Source organism: Pseudorca crassidens, chromosome 15 (genome assembly GCF_039906515.1).
Source record: "Pseudorca crassidens isolate mPseCra1 chromosome 15, mPseCra1.hap1, whole genome shotgun sequence".
In the NCBI taxonomy this organism is placed as follows: domain Eukaryota; kingdom Metazoa; phylum Chordata; class Mammalia; order Artiodactyla; family Delphinidae; genus Pseudorca; species Pseudorca crassidens.
In genome coordinates this window covers 89616045-89629044 of record NC_090310.1, presented here as the reverse complement: position 1 = coordinate 89629044, position 13000 = coordinate 89616045, and positions in this window count along the sequence as shown.

Sequence of the window (13000 nt, the reverse complement as noted above, 5' to 3'; positions counted from 1 at the left end):
ACCCTAAACCTAACCCTTCTCCGAAGCCTGACCCTCACCCGTCCCCTAATCCTAACCCGTACGCTGACACAAACCCGCGCCCTCACACGTACGCTCCCCCTAAAGCGTTGTTGTACCCTCACCTGGACCCTAAACCGTCCCCGTCCCCTAACCCTAACCCTAGCCCGCACCCTAACCTTAACCGTTCCCCGAAGCCTGACCCTCACCCGTCCCCTAATCCTAACCCGTACGCTGACACTAACCCGCGCCCTCACACGTACGCTCCTCCTAATGCGTTGTCGTACCCTCACCTGGACCCTAAACCGTCCCCGTCCCCTAACCCTAACCCTAGCCCGAACCCTAACCCTAACCCTTCCACGAAGCCTGACCCTCACCCGTCCCCTAATCCTAACCCGTACGCTGACACTAACCCACGCCCTCACACGTACGCTCCCCCTAAAGCGTTGTCGTACCCTCACCTGGACCCTAAACCGTCCCCGTCCCCTAACCCTAACCCTAGCCCGAACCCTAACCCTAACCCTTCCCCGAAGCCTGACCCTCACCCGTCCCCTAATCCTAACCCGTACGCTGACACTAACCCGCGCCCTCACACGTACGCTCCCCCTAAAGCGTTGTCGTACCCTCACCTGGACCCTAAACCGTCCCCGACCCCTAACCCTAACCCTAGCCCGAACCCTAACCCTAACCCTTCCCCGAAGCCTGACCCTCACCCGTCCCCTAATCCTAACCCGTACGCTGACACTAGCCCGCGCCCTCACACGTACGCTCCCCCTAAAGCGTTGTCGTACCCTCACCTGGACCCTAAACCGTCCCCGTCCCCTAACCCTAACCCTAGCCCGAACCCTAACCCTAACCCTTCCCCGAAGCCTGACCCTCACCCGTCCCCTAATCCTAACCCGTACGCCGACACTAACCCGCGCCCTCACACGTACGCTTCCCCTAAAGCGTTCTCGTACCCTCACCTGGACCCTAAACCGTCCCCGTCCCCTAACCCTAACCCTAGCCCAAACCCTAACCCTAACCCTTCCCCGAAGCCTGACCCTCACCCGTCCCCTAATCCTAACCCGTACGCTGACACTAACCCGCGCCCTCACACGTACGCTCCCCCTAAAGCGTTGTCGTACCCTCACCTGGACCCTAAACCGTCCCCGTCCCCTAACCCTAACCCTAGCCCGAACCCTAACCCTAACACTTCCCTGAAGCCTGACACTCACCCGTCCCCTAATCCTAACCCGTACGCTGACACTAACCCGCGCCCTCACACGTACGCTCCCCCTAAAGCGTTGTCGTACCCTCACCTGGACCCTAAACCGTCCCCATCCCCTAACCCTAACCCTAGCCCAAACCCTAACCCTAACCCTTCCCCGAAGCCTGACCCTCACCCGTCCCCTAATCCTAACCCGTACGCTGACACTAACCCGCGCCCTCACACGTACGCTCCCCCTAAAGCGTTGTCGTACCCTCACCTGGACCCTAAACCGTCCCCGTCCCCTAACCCTAACCCTAGCCCGAAACCTAACCCTAACACTTCCCCGAAGCCTGACCCTCACCCGTCCCCTAATCCTAACCCGTTCGCTGACACTAACCCGTGCCCTCACACGTACGCTCCCCCTAAATCGTTGTCGTACCCTCACCTGGACCCTAAACCGTCCCCGTCCCCTAACCCTAACCCTAGCCCGAACCCTAACCCTAACCCTTCCCCGAAGCCTGACCCTCACCCGTCCCCTAATCCTAACCCGTACGCTGACACTAACCCGTGCCCTCACACGTACGCTCCCCCTAAAGCGTTGTCGTACCCTCACCTGGAGCCTAAACCGTCCCCGTCCCCTAACCCTAACCCTAGCCCGAACCCTAACCCTAACCCTTCCCCGAAGCCTGACCCTCACCCGTCCCCTAATCCTAACCCGTACGCTGACACTAACCCGCGCCCTCACACGTACGCTCCCCCTAAAGCGTTGTCGTACCCTCACCTGGACCCTAAACCGTCCCCGTCCCCTAACCCTAACCCTAGCCCGAACCCTAACCCTAACCCTTCCCCGAAGCCTGACCCTCACCCGTCCCCTAATCCTAACCCGTACGCTGACACTAACCCGCGCCCTCACACGTACGCTCCCCCTAAAGCGTTGTCGTACCCTCACTTGGACCCTAAACCGTCCCCGTCCCCTAACCCTAACCCTAGCCCGAACCCTAACCCTAACGCTTCCCCGAAGCCTGACCCTCACCCGTCCCCTAATCCTAACCCGTACGCTGACACTAACCCGCGCCCTCACACGTACGCTCCCCCTAAAGCGTTGTCGTACCCTCACCTGGACCCTAAACCGTCCCCGTCCCCTAACCCTAACCCTAGCCCGAACCCTAACCCTAACCCTTCCCCGAAGCCTGACCCTCACCCGTCCCCTAATCCTAACCCGTACGCTGACACTAACCCGCACCCTCACACGTACGCTCCCCCTAAAGCGTTGTCGTACACTCACCTGGACCCTAAACCGTCCCCGTCCCCTAACCCTAACCCTAGCCCGCACCCTAACCTTAACCGTTCCCCGAAGCCTGACCCTCACCCGTCCCCTAATCCTAACCCGTACGCTGACACTAACCCGCGCCCTCACACGTACGCTCCCCCTAAAGCGTTGTCGTACCCTCACCTGGACCCTAAACCGTCCCCGTCCCCTAACCCTAACCCTAGCCCGAACCCTAACCCTAACCCTTCCCCGAAGCCTGACCCTCACCCGTCCCCTAATCCTAACCCGTACGCTGACACTAACCCGCGCCCTCACACGTACGCTCCCCCTAAAGCGTTGTCGTACCCTCACCTGGACCCTAAACCGTCCCCGTCCCCTAACCCTAACCCTAGCCCGAACCCTAACCCTAACCCTTCCCCGAAGCCTGACCCTCACCCGTCCCCTAATCCTAACCCGTACGCTGACACTAACCCGCGCCCTCACACGTACGCTCCCCCTAAAGCGTTGTCGTACCCTCACCTGGACCCTAAACCGTCCCCGTCCCCTAACCCTAACCCTAGCCCGAACCCTAACCCTAACCCTTCCCCGAAGCCTGACCCTCACCCGTCCCCTAATCCTAACCCGTACGCTGACACTAACCCGCACCCTCACACGTACGCTCCCCCTAAAGCGTTGTCGTACACTCACCTGGACCCTAAACCGTCCCCGTCCCCTAACCCTAACCCTAGCCCGAACCCTAACCCTAACCCTTCCCCGAAGCCTGACCCTCACCCGTCCCCTAATCCTAACCCGTACGCTGACACTACCCCGCGCCCTCACACGTACGCTCCCCCTAAAGCGTTGTCGTACCCTCACCTGGACCCTAAACCGTCCCCGTCCCCTAACCCTAACCCTAGCCCGAACCCTAACCCTAACCCTTCCCCGAAGCCTGACCCTCACCCGTCCCCTAATCCTAACCCGTACGCTGACACTAACCCGCCCCCTCACACGTACGCTCCCCCTAAAGCGTTGTCGTACCCTCACCTGGACCCTAAACCGTCCCCGTCCCCTAACCCTAACCCTAGCCCGAACCCTAACCTTAACTCTTCCCCGAAGCCTGACCCTCACCCGTCCCCTAATCCTAACCCGTACGCTGACACTAACCCGCGCCCTCACACGTACGCTGCCCCTGAAGCGTTGTCGTACACTCACCTGGAGCCTAAACCGTCCCCGTCCCCTAACCCTAACCCTAGCCCGAACCCTAACCGTAACCCTTCCCCGAAGCCTGACCCTCACCCGTCCCCTAATCCTAACCCGTACGCTGACACTAACCCGCGCCCTCACACGTACGCTCCCCCTAAAGCGTTGTCGTACCCTCACCTGGACCCTAAACCGTCCCCGTCCCCTAACCCTAACCCTAGCCCGAACCCTAACCCTAACCCTTCCCCGAAGCCTGACCCTCACCCATCCCCTAATCCTAACCCGTACGCTGACACTAAACCGCGCCCTCACACTTACGCTCCCCCTAAAGCGTTGTCGTACCCTCACCTGGACCCTAAACTGTCCCCGTCCCCTAACCCGAACCCTAGCCCGAACCCTAACCCTAACACTTCCCCGAAGCCTGACCCTCACCCGTCCCCTAATTCTAACCCGTACGCTGACACTAACCCGCGCCCTCACACGTACACTTCCCCTAAAGCGTTGTCGTACCCTCATCTGGACCCTAAACCGTCCCCGTCCCCTAACCCTAGCCCTAGCCCGAACCCTAACCCTAACCCTTCCCCGAAGCCTGATCCTCACCCGTCCCCTAATCCTAACCCGTACGCTGACACTAACCCGCGCCCTCACACGTACGCTCCCCCTAAAGCGTTGTCGTACCCTCACCGGGACCCTAAACCGTCCCCGTCCCCTAACCCTAACCCTAGCCCGCACCCTAACCCTAACCCTTCCCCGAAGCCTGACCCTCACCCGTCCCCTAATTCTAACACGTACGCTGACACTAACCCGCGCCCTCACACGTACGCTCCCCCTAAAGCGTTGTCGTGCCCTCACCTGGACCCTAAACCGTCCCCGTCCCCTAACCCTAACCCTAGCCCGAAACCCTAAACCTAACCCTTCTCCGAAGCCTGACCCTCACCCGTCCCCTAATCCTAACCCGTACGCTGACACAAACCCGCGCCCTCACACGTACGCTCCCCCTAAAGCGTTGTCGTACCCTCACCTGGACCCTAAACCGTCCCCGTCCCCTAACCCTAACCCTAGCCCGCACCCTAACCTTAACCGTTCCCCGAAGCCTGACCCTCAACCGTCCCCTAATCCTAACCCGTACGCTGACACTAACCCGCGCCCTCACACGTACGCTCCTCCTAATGCGTTGTCGTACCCTCACCTGGACCCTAAACCGTCCCCGTCCCCTAACCCTAACCCTAGCCCGAACCCTAACCCTAACCCTTCCACGAAGCCTGACCCTCACCCGTCCCCTAATCCTAACCCGTACGCTGACACTAACCCACGCCCTCACACGTACGCTCCCCCTAAAGCGTTGTCGTACCCTCACCTGGACCCTAAACCGTCCCCGTCCCCTAACCCTAACCCTAGCCCGAACCCTAACCCTAACCCTTCCCCGAAGCCTGACCCTCACCCGTCCCCTAATCCTAACCCGTACGCTGACACTAACCCGCGCCCTCACACGTACGCTCCCCCTAAAGCGTTGTCGTACCCTCACCTGGACCCTAAACCGTCCCCGACCCTTAACCCTAACCCTAGCCCGAACCCTAACCCTAACCCTTCCCCGAAGCCTGACCCTCACCCGTCCCCTAATCCTAACCCGTACGCTGACACTAACCCACGCCCTCACACGTACGCTCCCCCTAAAGCGTTGTCGTACCCTCACCTGGACCCTAAACCGTCCCTGTCCCCTAACCCTAACCCTAGCCCGCACCCTAACCTTAACACTTCCCCGAAGCCTGACCCTCACCCGTCCCCTAATCCTAACCCGTACGCTGACACTAACCCGCGCCCTCACACGTACGCTCCCCCTAATGCGTTGTCGTACCCTCACCTAGACCCTAAACCGTCCCCGTCCCCTAACCCTAACCCTAGCCCGAACCCTAACCCTAACCCTTCCCCGAAGCCTGACCCTCACCCGTCCCCTAATCCTAACCCGTACGCTGACACTAACCCGCGCCCTCACACGTACGCTCCCCCTAAAGCGTTGTCGTACCCTCACCTGGACCCTACACTGTCCCCGTCCCCTAACCCTAACCCTAGCCCGAACCCTAACCCTAACCCTTCCCCGAAGCCTGACCCTCACCCGTCCCCTAATCCTAACCCGTACGCTGACACTAACCCGCGCCCTCACACGTACGCTCCCCCTAAAGCGTTGTCGTACCCTCACCTGGAGCCTAAACCGTCCCCGTCCCCTAACCCTAACTCTAGCCCGAACCCTAACCCTAACCCTTCCCCGAAGCCTGACCCTCACCCGTCCCCTAATCCTAACCCGTACGCTGACACTAACCCGCGCCCTCACACGTACGCTCCCCCTAAAGCGTTGTCGTACCCTCACCTGGACCCTAAACCGTCCCCGTCCCCTAACCCTAACCCTAGCCCGAACCCTAACCCTAACCCTTCCCCGAAGCCTGACCCTCACCCGTCCCCTAATCCTAACCCGTACGCTGACACTAACCCGCGCCCTCACACGTACGCTCCCCCTAAAGCGTTGTCGTACCCTCACCTGGACCCTAAACCGTCCCCGTCCCCTAACCCTAACCCTAGCCCGAACCCTAACCCTAACCCTTCGCCGAAGCCTGACCCTCACCCGTCCCCTAATCCTAACCCGTACGCTGACACTAACCCGCGCCCTCACACGTACGCTCCCCCTAAAGCGTTGTCGTACCCTCACCTGGACCCTAAACCGTCCCCGTCCCCTAACCCTAACCCTAGCCCGAACCCTAACCCTAACCCTTCCCCGAAGCCTGACCCTCACCCGTCCCCTAATCCTAACCCGGACGCTGACACTAACCCGCGCCCTCACACGTACGCTCCCCCTAAAGCGTTGTCGTACCCTCACCTGGACCCTAAACCGTCCCCGTCCCCTAACCCTAACCCTAGCCCGAACCCTAACCCTAACACTTCCCCGAAGCCTGACCCTCACCCGTCCCCTAATCCTAACCCGTACGCTGACACTAACCCGCGCCCTCACACGTACGCTCCCCCTAAAGCGTTGTCGTACCCTCACCTGGACCCTAAACCGTCCCCGTCCCCTAACCCTAACCCTAGCCCGAACCCTAACCCTAACCCTTCCCCGAAGCCTGACCCTCACCCGTCCCCTAATCCTAACCCGTACGCTGACACTAACCCGCGCCCTCACACGTACGCTCCCCCTAAAGCGTTGTCGTACCCTCACCTGGACCCTAAACCGTCCCCGTCCCCTAACCCTAACCCTAGACCGAACCCTAACCCTAACCCTTCCCTGAAGCCTGACCCTCACCCGTCCCCTAATTCTAACCCGTACGCTGACACTAACCCGCGCCCTCACACGTACGCTCCCCCTAAAGCGTTGTCGTACCCTCACCTGGACCCTAAACCGTTTCCTTCCCCTAACCCTAACCCTAGCCCGAACCCTAACCCTAACCCTTCCCCGAAGCCTGACCCTCACCCGTCCCCTAATCCTAACCCGTACGCTGACACTAACCCTCGCCCTCACACGTACGCTCCCCCTAAAGCGTTGTCGTACCCTCACCTGGACCCTAAACCGTCCCCGTCCCCTAACCCTAACCCTAGCCCGAACCCTAACCCTAACCCTTCCCCGAAGCCTGACCCTCACCCGTCCCCTAATCCTAACCCGTACGCTGACACTAACCCGCGCCCTCACACGTACGCTCCCCCTAAAGCGTTGTCGTACACTCACCTGGACCCTAAACCGTCCCCGTCCCCTAACCCTAACCCTAGCCCGAACCCTAACCCTAACCCTTCCCCGAAGCCTGACCCTCACCCGTCCCCTAATCCTAACCCGTACGCTGACACTAACCCGCTCCCTCACACGTACGCTCCCCCTAAAGCGTTGTCGTACCCTCACCTGGAGCCTAACCGTCCCCGTCCGCTAACCCTAAGCCTAGCCCGAACCCTAACCCTAACCCTTCCCCGAAGCCTGACCCTCACCCGTCCCCTAATCCTAACCCGTACGCTGACACTAACCCGCGCCCTCACACGTACGCTCCCCCAAAGCGTTGTCGTACCCTCACCTGGACCCTAAACCGTCCCCGTCCCCTAACCCTAACCCTAGCCCGAACCCTAACCCTAACACTTCCCCGAAGCCTGACCCTCACCCGTCCCCTAATCCTAACCCGTACGCTGACACTAACCCGCGCCCTCACACGTACGCTCCCCCTAAAGCGTTGTCGTACCCTCACCTGGACCCTAAACCGTCCCTGTCCCCTAACCCTAACCCTAGCCCGAACCCTAACCCTAACCCTTCCCAGAAGCCTGACCCTCACCCGTCCCCTAATCCTAACCCGTACGCTGACACTAACCCGCGCCCTCACACATACGCTGCCCCTAAAGCGTTGTCGTACCCTCACCTGGACCCTAAACCGTCCCCGTCCCCTAACCCTAACCCTAGCCCGAACCCTAACCCTAACCCTTCCCCGAAGCCTGACCCTCACCCGTCCCCTAATCCTAACCCGTACGCTGACACTAACCCGCGCCCTCACACGTACGCTCCCCCTAAAGCGTTGTCGTACCCTCACCTGGAGCCTAAACCGTCCCTGTCCCCTAACCCTAACCCTAGCCCGAAACCTAACCCTAACCCTTCCCCGAAGCCTGACCCTCACCCGTCCCCTAATCCTCACCTGTACGCTGACACTAACCCGCGCCCTCACACGTACGCTCCCCCTAAAGCGTTGTCGTACCCTCACCTGGAGCCTAAACCGTCCCCGTCCCCTAACCCTAACCCTAGCCCGCACCCTTACCCTAACACTTCCCTGAAGCCTCACCCTCACCCGTACCCTAATCCTCACCCGTACGCTGACACTAACCCGCGCCCTCACACGTACGCTCCCCCTAAAGCGTTGTCGTACCCTCACCTGGACCCTAAACCGTCCCCGTCCCCTAACCCTAACCCTAGCCAGAACCCTAACCCTAACCCTTCCCCGAAGCCTGACCCTCACCCGTCCCCTAATCCTAACCCGTACGCTGACACTAACCCGCGCCCTCACACGTACGTTCCCCCTAAAGCGTTGTCGTACCCTCACCTGGACCCTAAACCGTCCCCGTCCCCTAACCCTAACCCTAGCCCGAACCCTAACCCTAACCCTTCCCCGAAGCCTGACCCTCACCCGTCCCCTAATCCTAACCCGTACGCTGACACTAGCCCGCGCCCTCACACGTACGCTCCCCCTAAAGCGTTGTCGTACCCTCACCTGGACCCTAAACCGTCCCCGTCCCCTAACCCTAACCCTAGCCCGAACCCTAACCCTAACCCTTCCCCGAAGCCTGACCCTCACCCGTCCCCTAATCCTAACCCGTACGCTGACACTAACCCGCGCCCTCACACGTACGCTCCCCCTAAAGCGTTGTCGTACCCTCACCTGGACCCTAAACCGTCCCCGTCCCCTAACCCTAACCCTAGCCCGAACCCTAACCCTAACCCTTCCCCGAAGCCTGACCCTCACCCGTCCCATAATCCTAACCCGTACGCTGACACTAACCCGCGCCCTCACACGTACGCTCCCCCTAAAGCGTTGTCGTACCCTCACCTGGACCCTAAACCGTCCCCGTCCCCTAACCCTAACCCTAGCCCGAACCCTAACCCTAACCCTTCCCCGAAGCCTGACCCTCACCCGTCCCCTAATCCTAACCCGGACGCTGACACTAACCCGCGCCCTCACACGTACGCTCCCCCTAAAGCGTTGTCGTACCCTCACCTGGACCCTACACCGTCCCCGTCCCCTAACCCTAACCCTAGCCCGAACCCTAACCCTAACCCTTCCCCGAAGCCTGACCCTCACCCGTCCCCTAATCCTAACCCGTACGCTGACACTAACCCGCGCCCTCACACGTACGCTCCCCCTAAAGCGTTGTCGTACCCTCACCTGGACCCTAAACCGTCCCCGTCCCCTAAACCTAACCCTAGCCCGATCCCTAACCCTAACCCTTCCCCGAACCCTGACCCTCACCCGTCCCCTAATCCTAACCCGTACGCTGACACTAACCTGCGCCCTCACACGTACGCTCCCCCTAAAGCATTGTCGTACCCTCACCTGGACCCTAAACCGTCCCCGTCCCCTAACCCTAACCCTAGCCGGAACCTTAACCCTAACCCTTCCCCGAAGCCTGACCCTCACCCGTCCCCTAATCCTAACCCGTACGCTGACACTAACCCGCGCCCTCACACGTACGCTCCCCCTAAAGCGTTGTCGTACCCTCACCTGGACCCTAAACCGTGCCCGTCCCCTAACCCTAACCCTAGCCCGAACCCTAACCCTAACCCTTCCCCGAAGCCTGACCCTCACCCGTCCCCTAATCCTAACCCGTACGCTGACACTAACCCGCGCCCTCACACGTACGCTCCCCCTAAAGCGTTGTCGTACCCTCACCTGGACCCTAAACCGTCCCCGTCCCCTAACCCTAACCCTAGCCCGAACCCTAACCCTAACCCTTCCCCGAAGCCTGACCCTCACCCGTCCCCTAATCCTAACCCGTACGCTGACACTAACCCGCGCCCTCACATGTACGCACCCCCTAAAGCGGTGTCGTACCCTCACCTGGAGCCTAAACCGTCCCCGTCCCCTAACCCTAACCCTAGCCCGAACCCTAACCCTAACCCTTCCCCGAAGCCTGACCCTCACCCGTCCCCTAATCCTCACCCGTACGCTGACACTAACACGCGCCCTCACACGTACGCTCCCCCTAAAGCGTTGTCGTACCCTCACCTGGACCTTAAACCGTCCCCGTCCCCTAACCCTAACCCTAGCCCGCACCCTTACCCTAACCCTTCCCCGAAGCCTGACCCTCACCCGTACCCTAATCCTAACCTGTACGCTGACACTAACCCACGCCCTCACACGTACGCTCCCCCTAAAGCGTTGTCGTACCCTCACCTGGACCCTAAACCGTCCCCGTCCCCTAACCCTAACCCTAGCCCGAACCCTAACCCTAACCCTTCCCCGAAGCCTGACCCTCACCCGTCCCCTAATCCTAACCCGTACGCTGACACTAACCCGCGCCCTCACACGTACGCTCCCCCTAAAGCGTTGTCGTACCCTCACCTGGACCCTAAACCGTCCCCATCCCCTAACCCTAACCATAGCCCGAACCCTAACCCTAACCCTTCCCCGAAGCCTGACCCTCACCCTTCCCCTAATCCTAACCCGTACGCTGACACTAGCCCGCGCCCTCACACGTACGCTCCCCTTAAATCATTGTCGTAACCTCACCTGGACCCTAAACCGTCCCCGTCCCCTAACCCTAACCCTAGCCCGAACCCTAACCCTAACCCTTCCCCGAAGCCTGACCCTCACCCGTCCCCTAATCCTAACCCGTACGCCGACACTAACCCGCGCCCTCACACGTACGCTTCCCCTAAAGCGTTGTCGTACCCTCACCTGGACCCTAAACCGTCCCCGTCCCCTAACCCTAACCCTAGCCTGTACCCTAACCCTAACCCTTCCCCGAAGCCTGACCCTCACCCGTCCCCTAATCCTAACCCGTACGCTGACACTAACCTGCGCCCTCACACGTACGCTCCCCCTAAAGCGTTGTCGTACCCTCACCTGGACCCTAAACCGTCCCCGTCCCCTAACCCTAACCCTAGCCCGAACCCTAACCCTAACCCTTCCCCGAAGCCTGACCCTCACCCGTCCCCTAATCCTAACCCGTACGCTGACACTAACCCGTGCCCTCACACGTACGCTCCCCCTAAAGCGTTGTCGTACCCTCACCTGTACCCTAAACCGTCCCCGTCCCCTAACCCTAACCCTAGCCCGATCCCTAACCCTAAACCTTCCCCGAAACCTGACCCTCACCCGTCCCCTAATCCTAACCCGTACGCTGACACTAACCCGCGCCCTCACACGTACGCTCCCCCTAAAGCGTTGTCGTACCCTCACCTGGAGCCTAAACCGTCCCCGTCCCCTAACCCTAACCCTAGCCCGAACCCTAACCCTAACCCTTCCCCGAAGCCTGAACCTCACCCGTCCCCTAATCCTAACCCGTACGCTGACACTAACCCGCGCCCTCACACGTACGCTCCCCCTAAAGCGTTGTCGTACCCTCACCTGGACCCTAAACCGTGCCCGTCCCCTAACCCTAACCCTAGCCCGAACCCTAACCCTAACCCTTCCCCGAAGCCTGACCCTCACCCGTCCCCTAATCCTAACCCGTACGCTGACACTAACCCGCGCCCTCACACGTACGCTCCCCCTAAAGCGTTGTCGTACCCTCACCTGGACCCTAAACCGTCCCCGTCCCCTAACCCTAACCCTAGCCCGAACCCTAACCCTAAACCTTCCCCGAAGCCTGACCCTCACCCGTCCCCTAATCCTAACCCGTACGCTGACACTAACCCGCGCCCTCACACGTACGCTCCCCCTAAAGTGTTGTCGTACCCTCACCTGGACCCTAAACCGTCCCCGTCCCCTAACCCTAACCCTAGCCCGAACCCTAACCCTAACCCTTCCCCGAAGCCTGACCCTCACCCGTCCCCTAATCCTAACCCGTAAGCTGACACTAACCCGCGCCCTCACACGTACGCTCCCCCTAAAGCGTTGTCGTACCCTCACCTGGACCCTAAACCGTCCCCGTCCCCTAACCCTAACCCTAGCCCGAACCCTAACCCTAACCCTTCCCCGAAGCCTGACCCTCACCCGTCCCCTAATCCTAACCCGTACGCTGACACTAACCCGCGCCCTCACATGTACGCTCCCCCTAAAGCGTTGTCGTACCCTCACCTGGAGCCTAAACCGTCCCCGTCCCCTAACCCTAACCCTAGCCCGAACCCTAACCCTAACCCTTCCCCGAAGCCTGACCCTCACCCGTCCCCTAATCCTAACCCGTACGCTGACACTAACCCGCGCCCTCACACGTACGCTCCCCCTAAAGCGTTGTCGTACCCTCACCTGGACCCTAAACCGTCCCCGTCCCCTAAACCTAACCCTAGCCCGATCCCTAACCCTATCCCTTCCCCGAACCCTGACCCTCACCCGTCCCCTAATCCTAACCCGTACGCTGACACTAACCTGCGCCCTCACACGTACGCTCCCCCTAAAGCATTGTCGTACCCTCACCTGGACCCTAAACCGTCCCCGTCCCCTAACCCTAACCCTAGCCGGAACCTTAACCCTAACCCTTCCCCGAAGCCTGATCCTCACCCGTCCCCTAATCCTAACCCGTACGCTGACACTAACCCGCGCCCTCACACGTACGCTCCCCCTAAAGCGTTGTCGTACCCTCACCTGGACCCTAAACCGTGCCCGTCCCCTAACCCTAACCCTAGCCCGAACCCTAACCCTAACCCTTCCCCGAAGCCTGACCCTCACCCGTCCCCTAATCCTAACCCGTACGCT